Below are 9914 nucleotides of genomic sequence, written 5' to 3' on the forward strand. Positions count from 1 at the left end.
CTCTTTCTCTACTCTCCCTTCTCTTTCTCTGTCTCTCACTCTCTTAACAGACATCTCCAACAGATACCTAAAAACTGTTGTTGTTCTTAGGTGCCGTTGAGTTGGTTCTGACTCATAGCGACCCTATGTACAACAGAACAAAACACTGTCTGGTCCTGCACCATCCTCACAATCATTGTTATGCTTGAGCCCATTGCTGCAGACACAGTGTCAATCCATCTTTTCGAGGGTCTTCCTCTTTTTTGCTGACCCTCTACTTTACCAAGCATGATGCTCTTCTCCAGGGACTGATTCCTCCTGATAACGTGTCCAAAGTCTGTGAGATGCAGTCTTGCCATCCATGCTTCCAAGGAGCATTCTGGTTGTACTTCTTTCAAGACAGGTTTGTTCGTTCTTTTACCAGTCCGTGGTATATTTAATATTCTTCTCCAACACCACAGTTCAAAGGCATCAATTCTTCTTCAGTCTTCCTAGGAGATTGAAAACACCCAGGCTTGGGTCAGGAGCACCTTAGTCCTCAAGGTGACACCTTTGCTTTTCAACACTTTAAAGAGATCTTTTGCAGCAGATTTGCCCAATGTAGTGTGTCTTTTGATTTCTTGACTGCTGCTTCCATGGGTGTTAATTGTGGATCCAAGTAAAATGAAATTCTGTACAACTTCTATCTTTTCTCCGTTTACCATGATGTTGCTTATTGGTGCAGTTGGGAGGATTTTTGTTTTCTTTATGTTGAGGTATAATCCATACAGAAGGCTGTTTGTTTGTTTGTTTTTGATCTATATCAGTAAGTGCTTCAAGTCCCCTTCACTTTCAGCAAGCAAGGTTGTGTCATCAACGTAAGGCATATTCAGTCTGTTTGCCAAGGAAATAATCTGAGAAGCTGGACTCTATGAAGAAAAACGAAGCATCAAGATTGGAGGAAGACTCATTAACAACCTGTGTTATGTTGATGACCTAAAAATTAACATCTATAAAACAAAATTTTATCATCTTCCTCCCCAGGGCCTGCTTTTTCTGCAATGTTCATTCTTTTAATAAACGGCGCTACCATTCACAAATTTCCTTCCCAATACCAATTTCACCTTTAGAACTTCATCTTGAAACTTAACTTCTCAGGAGCTTTTTTAAGAGCCCTCTCCACTAAGTCTAGGATAATTGTCCTTTTCATGCATTCTCATGTACGCAGTAAACAAAACAACCAAACCAGTTGCCGCTGATTACAACTCATGACAATCCCATATCAGAGTCCAACAGTACTCCACACTGTTTTTCCGAAGTAAATTTGCCAAACCTTTCTTCTTCGGTTAACGGTGAAAGCATTAACCATTTACACCACCCAGGGACTCCCAGTACTTCTAAAAAAAAATCTGTTTTTACTCTTTATTTCATTCTTCAAATTTGTATGATCAGCACCAAACAAAGTGTTAGACATGTAGTAGGTTCTCAGTAATGTGTTGAATAAATGAATATGAATGAACAAATGAATGAAGATCAAGACTAGATTATGCTCAGAGCTGCTTCATGCATGAGGGTTGGGGGAAGAAGCGAAGGACAGTTAAAGAGAGTGTGAGGAAGAAAGGGGGACAATAATGGATCCTACGATCACATCCCAATTCTAGTTATGTCTTACAGTTAGAAGGAACATTAAAAGGCATTTGGGCCAACTGCTGCATTTTACAGATAATGAAATCGAGGTCCGTAATATGCATGACATCTGTTTCCTAGGTTAATACTATTCCTTTCCAATACACAGTCTCATATTCTGTTGAGCTTCACTTAATCTAATGAAAAGAATCATGCCCTTTACTGGCCAGGTATAGAAATGAATCCACCATAATTAGAAATATTTTGAAAGTATGCAAATTGAAGGGAAAAGAGGTAGCATCAGCCCCTCCAGCAATAGATCACCAGGCACCTTCCCCATCGTATTCTTTCACATACAGTCGTTATTCTTTTCACATACTTCTGGCTTCTGAAGCCAGCAGATAGTGGTTGATTGCCCCTGGGAGTTCCTCACCCTTTCACCTTACTCACTCTGCTGTTTAATATGGTAGACACATGTGACTATATCAATTTTAATGAAAACGAATAAAATTAAAGATTCAGGTCCTCACCCACAGTAGCCATACTTAAAAGTGTTTGGTAACCATATGTGGCCACTGGCTTTGGTAATGGACAGTTCAGCTATGGAACACGTGCATCGTAACACAAAGTTGTCTTGAACAGCACTGGTCTAATCCTTTATAAAGCAGACTATGGTAACTTCTGACCCGGGTTCAGCTAGAGAAAGCAGAACCTCCAATAGGATAATCCAGAGAAGGCGTGGGCACTTGAGAAATGTGCTTTTTTCTCCTTTGTCATACAATAATCTTTTTAAACACATATTTCCTCTGAATCATGATGTAATGAGAAATTGCTTGCTGAATGAGACAAGGTGAAAACATTGGCAGTTGAACATAATGGATGATTGTCACTGTAAGAAAATGAATATTCCAAACATAAAGATGACACACGTATTTTTCCTTTCAGTGCCATTACGAATTCAGTGATCAAAAGTAGCTGCTTGTTAATTTACAATCCCATGTAATGAGAAGGGTCACAAAGCCACCAACGCCCAAAAGAACTGTAAAAATGAATTTCTGAGAGACTTGCCAAGAGATGTTTGAAAACATTGGAAAAAATACAGCATTATTGAGCAGCCGAGTCCTCCAAATACTGAAAAACAGCACAATAGGCCATCAGTTTAAACAGTAAACAAATAAGCAGTCTGGTAATTGATATATCTCAAAAGAATTTTTCCTTTATTTTTATTTAATGTCATCTTTTTTTTAAATAAAAGATTCCATTTGTTATAAAATTTTAATTAAATTAAATGAATTCAAAGAAACTTCATTAAGAAAAACAATTCATCCAGCCATGTGTCCATACCATTCGGCCTAGTGAGTAAATACAGTATCCATATGCGGACTGAGCCTTATGAAATTGCCGGTATTTGGCTATTTTGTCTGAAAAAATAGTAACCTCATATGATTCAACTATGTAACATAGGAGAAAAGCTGTGTTTTATCATTGAATCAATAAGGTGGGGGGTGTGTGTGTGTGTGTTAGACCTGGAGAACAAATATCATTTTTCTACAATGTTTTTAATGGGAAAAAAAAAAATTTTCAAGTCTCTTTTAACCTTTAAACTTTATAATTTGATGATATAATATTAAATAATACTGCAAAACAATGATATCTATCACCCTTTTGTTGCTTTTTAAATGTTAATTAGTCTAAAAAAGTATCATTATTGTAGTAAGTTACTTCTGAAATAAAACTTCTGTGTTTTAATTTTTACAGTTTGGAATCATTAAAGGTAGCTTTTTTTTTTTTTTCTAACAAGTAGATATAAGGCAAGTAGTCCCAAGAAGTGTATAACAAGATATTTGTATTTTTCCAATGTAAAAAAAAGAATTCCCACTACCTCTGAAGTTGATTGGCAAAGAAAGAGGCAATCAACAATGTTAGATTTGAGTCTGCAGGGACGCACATGGATTCATGGCACACTTAAGGCCAGCTTGTGACCTGAATTGAAATGTGGTTGTGAATTTAAATTCATCACCAGGAATTGTCATACTTTGAATGCCTTATAGAAAGTTATAACACAACTGAACTTGATACTGAGGAAATAACTGAATTGGAAGAGGGTCTTGTTCTTGTTCCCATGAGAATAGACAAATCAGAGAAACCAGCACAACAAACTCTCACCCCCAGCCTCAGTGCCTCCATGCCCAATCTTCAGAGAAAGAGCCTCCCTGCAGGCACCTCCTTCCACCTTCCTGTAGCCTTCATTGTCTACTGGAAAGACTCAGCTGCCTCCCGTTACTGAGCAGCCTCAGCTCTCTCACAAAGAAGGTCGCCATCACTGAGGTGTTCCTGGGTTACCTTATGCTAAGTAAGAGGCATTTCAGCGCCAATGCCAGAGCCATTGGTTTGCCACATCAAAATCTCTTCCCACGAGGTAAGAGGGAATCAAAAAAGCTTTCCCAAAAATAGCCCTAACATGATAACCTGGGATCCCTTTCATGGAACATCACATTGATAAATGAGCACCCACCTCCTGAAGGTTAGTTTCCATAGGAAGCAACAGAACTGGGGCACTGTTGTGAGTTGGGAGCCACACCCAGCTGTCAAGATTTGGATACTCCTCAAGTCAACGGCAATGCCCTCAACGGCCATCAGCAATCTGCGGTGAGACTGAACCAGGCCGGTAACTGAGAGGGTTTGGAAACTAGAATAGGATTTGACTGGAAGTCAACTTTCTGTTACTACTAGAAATTGGAGGCCTCAAGCATTGCACTGTGAGGTTGGACTGTGCTAATTTAATTATACCTTTAGAGCTGTGAGATGTAAGGCCTCAGTTATGTAGGCATTTGTGCTTAATTTTGCTTCTTGTTATTCTGCTTCTCATATATGTCTCAAACAATGATTATCTAAAAAGAATATCTAGATTAACACGTTTGGCAAAAAGAAGGAGCATTATAAAATTCCTAATATGAAGATAGGCATGGAAGCATCCTGATCTTGGGAAAACAATTAGCCAAATATCAAATACTCTAGGAAATTTATTTAACAATGTTTTGATTTGTCAAATGTAAACAATGCCCAAAAGTATTCTAAATTGATTGTTTTGTCTGATCAAACTATTTAAATTTTTATCAAAATTTTAACAAAGTTTTGAAACACAAATGATGATTATGTAGTATTGTTGTGAATCATGTGTTACAAGTTACTGTTTCTTCTTTATTTGAGTTTTATGATAGCTGTATGCAATATTATGTGTTATATATTCACACCAATTCTCCTCATGAAAGGGAAATTATTGTGTAATTAGCACGAACTAAGAAATATTGTTTCCACTGGCCAAAGCTGGGACAATTTAAGCATAAAAAGTAATAATCAATGAAATCAATTAACACACATTGAATTGCTGTAATTCTCAAAAGTATGAAAAAACCAAATAAGTCAAAACAAGCTGGGGCACTATTGGCAGTAACTAGGGTGCTGAATCTTCACTGCGAAAAGAAAAAATAAGTTGAGAACTTAAATTGACTTTCTTGTACAAATTGTACTTCAGGCTATTTTTCAGACAAGAGTATTTAATTATGGGCTGGATATTAGATGATATAAGTGTTATTATCAATTTTTTTAGATGTGATTGTACTTATGCCCGTAGGTCTTAGTATGCAGGGGTAAAATGACATATTTTGAGATTAAAAAAGAAATACTTCATTAAAAAAGTAGATGAAGCAAATGTAACAAAATCTTGATAATTATTGAATCTGGGAAATGTATTATATGTGATTTATTGTATCATTCTCTCTACTTTTGTGTTCACTGGAAATATTTCAAAATAACAATTTTATTTTTTAAGAAATTGACTTTCTTAAGTATTTGTTAATAGCACTGTAATTGTATCTAAATATACCATGTCAGGTAGATACCATTTTATAAAATTTCACAAAAGTGGGGGCCTAAAATCTGTCCTTTAGTCTCCATTCTCATTAATGGCTGTGAACTTTCATTATTTCTTGCCTGAATTAATGAAATACTGTCCTAACTGTCCTTCTTAAACTCAAATCCTATGATACGTGTGGTGCGACAGAGGCCCAACCAGGCACCGACCAAGTGCTGAAGCAGCAATTAGGAAACACTTATCTGAGACACGTCAGACAACTTCAGAGAATAAAGGTCATATCAGTGAGAAAATATGCAGAAAGAAAATGAGCTTCTAACAGTGTTCCATAAATAGGACCACTTTTTGTTCACTAGATGGTAACTCCAGGTGAGTATGGGGCATTTCCAGCTGCCAGGATCTCTTTTCTGATACATGCTCTTCCCATTGTAGCAAATATTAGGTGCTCATAAGAGTCTACCATGTACCTCTGGTTTCTATGATGCATTTTGAGAAGTAGGTATCAGGATGTGGTAGAGAAGGCCAGATCCTCACTCTTTGCACAACTGGTAGAGGTAGAGTGGGGAGTGCCTCTGCATGGATAGGCCACCCATGATGGGCAGGCATTGGATGGAGCCACCACTTCAAACGGCCATGTGAATGAATTGTCCCTGCTTTTGTGTGATTTTTGGTCAAGGGGAAGAGCGTCTCTCAGTTAATAACCTTACTTTTCTAATTTTCTTAAAATGAAAAGCTTCATAAAGAATGTGAATTTTCAGGTGGTTCTGGAAGGAATGAGTATAACGATGTTTAGAAGATGAGTGAGCATAGGAAGGTGCTTTCTTCCAGGTGTTGTAATTGTTGTTCAGTGCCGTCGATTTGGTTTCGACCCGTGGCGACCCCATGTGACAGAGTAGAACAGCCCCATAGGGTTTTCTTGGCCATAATCTTTACGAGAGTAGATGGTCAGGTCTTCCTACCACAGAGCCACCAGGTGGGTTTGATCTGCGCCAACATTTTGGTTGGCAGCCACGAGCTTAACCATTTTGACACCAGGGCTCCTTATCGATATTTTAATCAGGTAGGGGAAATGAAATGCACAAAGTAGTGTGGGGTTCCCTATAGTTCTGGGGGTCTGGCCTGTGGTATATAAACCAAAAACCAAACCAATTGCCGTCGAGTCAATTCCAACTCATAGCGATCCTACAGAACAGAGTAGAACTGTCCCATAGAGTTTCCAAAGAGCGCCTGGTGGATTTGAACTGCTGACATTTTTGGTTAGCAGCCATAGCTCTTAATTACTAGGCCACCAGGATATAAGGTATGTATTATGTGCCGTTATGTGCTTTTCAAATTGTTCTTCAAATGAAATAAAAAGTTCAGGGATACAAAAATGAACCAGTTAAGTCATTCACACATTAATGAGACAGGTAGTTTTCAAGTGTGTGCTCTGTGCCCGTACTATGATAGAGGATGAATAAGGCACGGTCCCAGTCCTCTTATCATTGGGAACTTCAGGTTAGTGTGTGTTGCTGAGTGTTACAACCTCGTCAGTGTTGACAAGAGGGTTACTTTTGCATCTCTTGCCACACTTTTTTCAGTGCCTAGAAAATTGCACACAGGAAGTGCTCCAAAAAAATAATTGTTGGATTATGAAAGTTAAAAATCATGTGTGCAGTGTAAAAGTATATTTTTTTATAAGTATAAGCTTTCTCATAAGAGATCATTGCTATTTGAAAATGCAAGGAATTTATAGCAAATGAGAGCAGAAATTAGCTGAATGCGTGTGTGTGTGTGTGTGTGTGTATGTGTGTGTTTGCAGCAATGTTTACTGAATCTATTTTGACAAAATCAAATGCATAGATTATGGTAACTTAACAAGAAATCCCTGACTAAAATTAAAACCTTTTAAATATAAATTATTTCTAATCATTTAATTTTGCATTTTGAAGCCAGGAAGTGAGTGATCTGTGGATATTTCTTTATTACAGAATTCAAAACCCCGAATTTTACTTGTAGAGCCTCTGAAAGTGGCATCAGCGTCATTATAATTTCTTTTTCCCTTTTTCTCAAATCACAGTGAAAGATTCCTTTTTCAGCACCTGGGATCAGGAACTGATGGATTGAAGGAGCATTACAGAACATGAAAAATCACTGTTAAGTGTTCATGTAGAAAGGCCTGGGAAGTAGTGAAATATATTCTAGCAGGTTGGAGCTAAAAAGTAAGCCCTCACACAAATCTGCCTGATCTCAATGTTATTAAGCTCAGAATTGCTTTCATTTACACAAAGACAGTGCACGGGGTTTTAAATTTTAAAAAATTGATAATGTAGGCCACTAGTCCCTTTTGTGCACACTTAGATCTCAAAGCAGAAAATGTAAATGGGCTTTTACTAAATGTGCTATTATAGTAAAACTCCACACACATGATGGGTGGGAACGAAATCTTTAGCATAAAAGCAGGAGATGCCTGGCATCTCGGGCACTGGAATATTTCCTCTGGCTGATAAAGGGCAAAGACTAGAGAAATGATCTAAAAATTGTTTTAAAATACTTCCAAGAATATGACAGCTAGAATGTGTGGGCCATACTTCCATGTGAAAGACTGCAACATCAAAAAAGTTTTCAGCTCATCCTTTTGGAAATTGTTTTTTCCACTGGAGGTATCTATCCTTAACGGAAACCAAGTAGAAAATGAATTCACATTGCCAATCTTTGTTTTACAATCATTTTTTGCTAAAACACTTGTGTAAAGCTAGGACTGCCTCACTTCCTAAAATTGTGATTATTGCAATTAAATGTTTTGAAAATAATCCCCAATTATATTATTTATGAAGAAGTGAGGGGAAATAATACAAGCCCAATTATATGGCCCTTTGTCACTGAAATGTCCCTATCTTAAAAATTAAGAATTAGAATGTTCTATTTATTTATTTGGTGGTTATAATGAAAATACACTACATCAAATTATTCTTGCAAATACCATCTAACTAACTGAAAGTTATCTTAAGGAATAACTACTTACAATAGCTACAAAGATTGTTTCACTATCAAGTAGTTTGCTGGGGTATCAAATAATTGATCAATTCATTTTTAAAAAGTCAATTCAATTAAAGATGATAATCCAAACTAGTGGGTAAACCTTGTAGAACATAGATTTCCATAAATTTATAGACAGTTTTATTTCTAACAACAAATAACAAAGCTTAGCAGTAATTCAAGCATACATGCAACTTATGCCAACTATTTACTTCCTTTCCCTTGAATAAAATTTTATGTGAATATATATATTTATATAATTTTCAGACCAGTAACCAAACTGTGAAAAAAATAATAATAATAAATAAGGATCTTTGAAGAAAGCTGATCTTTCTCACAATGAACTGTTAGCAAGATATCTACATTTCATGATACCAAATAATAAAAGTAACCCAAAAAAGGTCAGGATTATTTCAGTCTTTGAGGCAACATTATAAAGTTTTAGTTGATTAAAGTACAGTATACACTATATTGTGACAAATAAAATAACAGAATAAATCTAAAAATCAAAGGCACAGAGACCTCTTTTGGGGAATCTTCAAAAAAATCTACCAATAACAATTACAAATAAGCAGAAAATATAATTAATTTGTTTGGAATTCTGTGAATCCTTAACGCTTGGTAAGATGTGTTTCTTCATTCCTTCAGTTAATAAATGCTCAAGATTACAAATGATCCAAACAATTGTTTTTATAACATTTTCCAATGTGACTTTTTTGCGTATTTTTCAACTGTGAGGGTGGAGAAAAAAATATCTAGATAATGAGAGGGAGAGATCTATGTAAACAGCAGAAAGGGTTAATATGTTCCACATTAGTGTTTGTTAAAAATTAAATGTTACTCAAAAAATTTTAGAAATGCATTTTTTTCCAAATCCTACGTATCTTTTTTTAATAACAGTCAAAGATCCTACTATGACTTTATTTGTGATTTTTTTCTTTTGTTAGTTATTTTAAGAAACAGCTGATACCTTTAAAGCTCTGGAGCAGTGTAAATCATTACAGGGGTTTCGCATTTTCATGGGATCAAGGAAACAACAGAAAGCTCATAAAACAGATACCACTAATTATGCAGAGAAGAAGTCATAAAGCCACTGGGAGCAGCATGTTTTATATTCATGAACACATCATTAAAAGTTTAAGACATGCTATCAAATTCTACATTTTAATACTATACCCAACAGCATAAAACCCTCCCAACAAGAAAATCAGATTGTTTAATGATGCTTTTTTGTCACACTGGTTTTATATGTCTGCCGTTGAAGCAGACGTGGAATTTGTATTGCTGAGCTTTTTTCTTTTTTTTTTTTTTAATCACTGGACAATTAAAAAATATTTTATTCTTTATATCTAGTTTTTTTTTTTTTTAAAAGGTCTAAATCATCTTCCTACGTGCATCTCTTAAAGTAATGTGTATTTATTGAGGGAATAAGCCTTGA

This window comes from Elephas maximus, chromosome 21 (assembly GCF_024166365.1).
Source record: "Elephas maximus indicus isolate mEleMax1 chromosome 21, mEleMax1 primary haplotype, whole genome shotgun sequence".
In the NCBI taxonomy this organism is placed as follows: Eukaryota; Metazoa; Chordata; class Mammalia; order Proboscidea; family Elephantidae; genus Elephas; species Elephas maximus.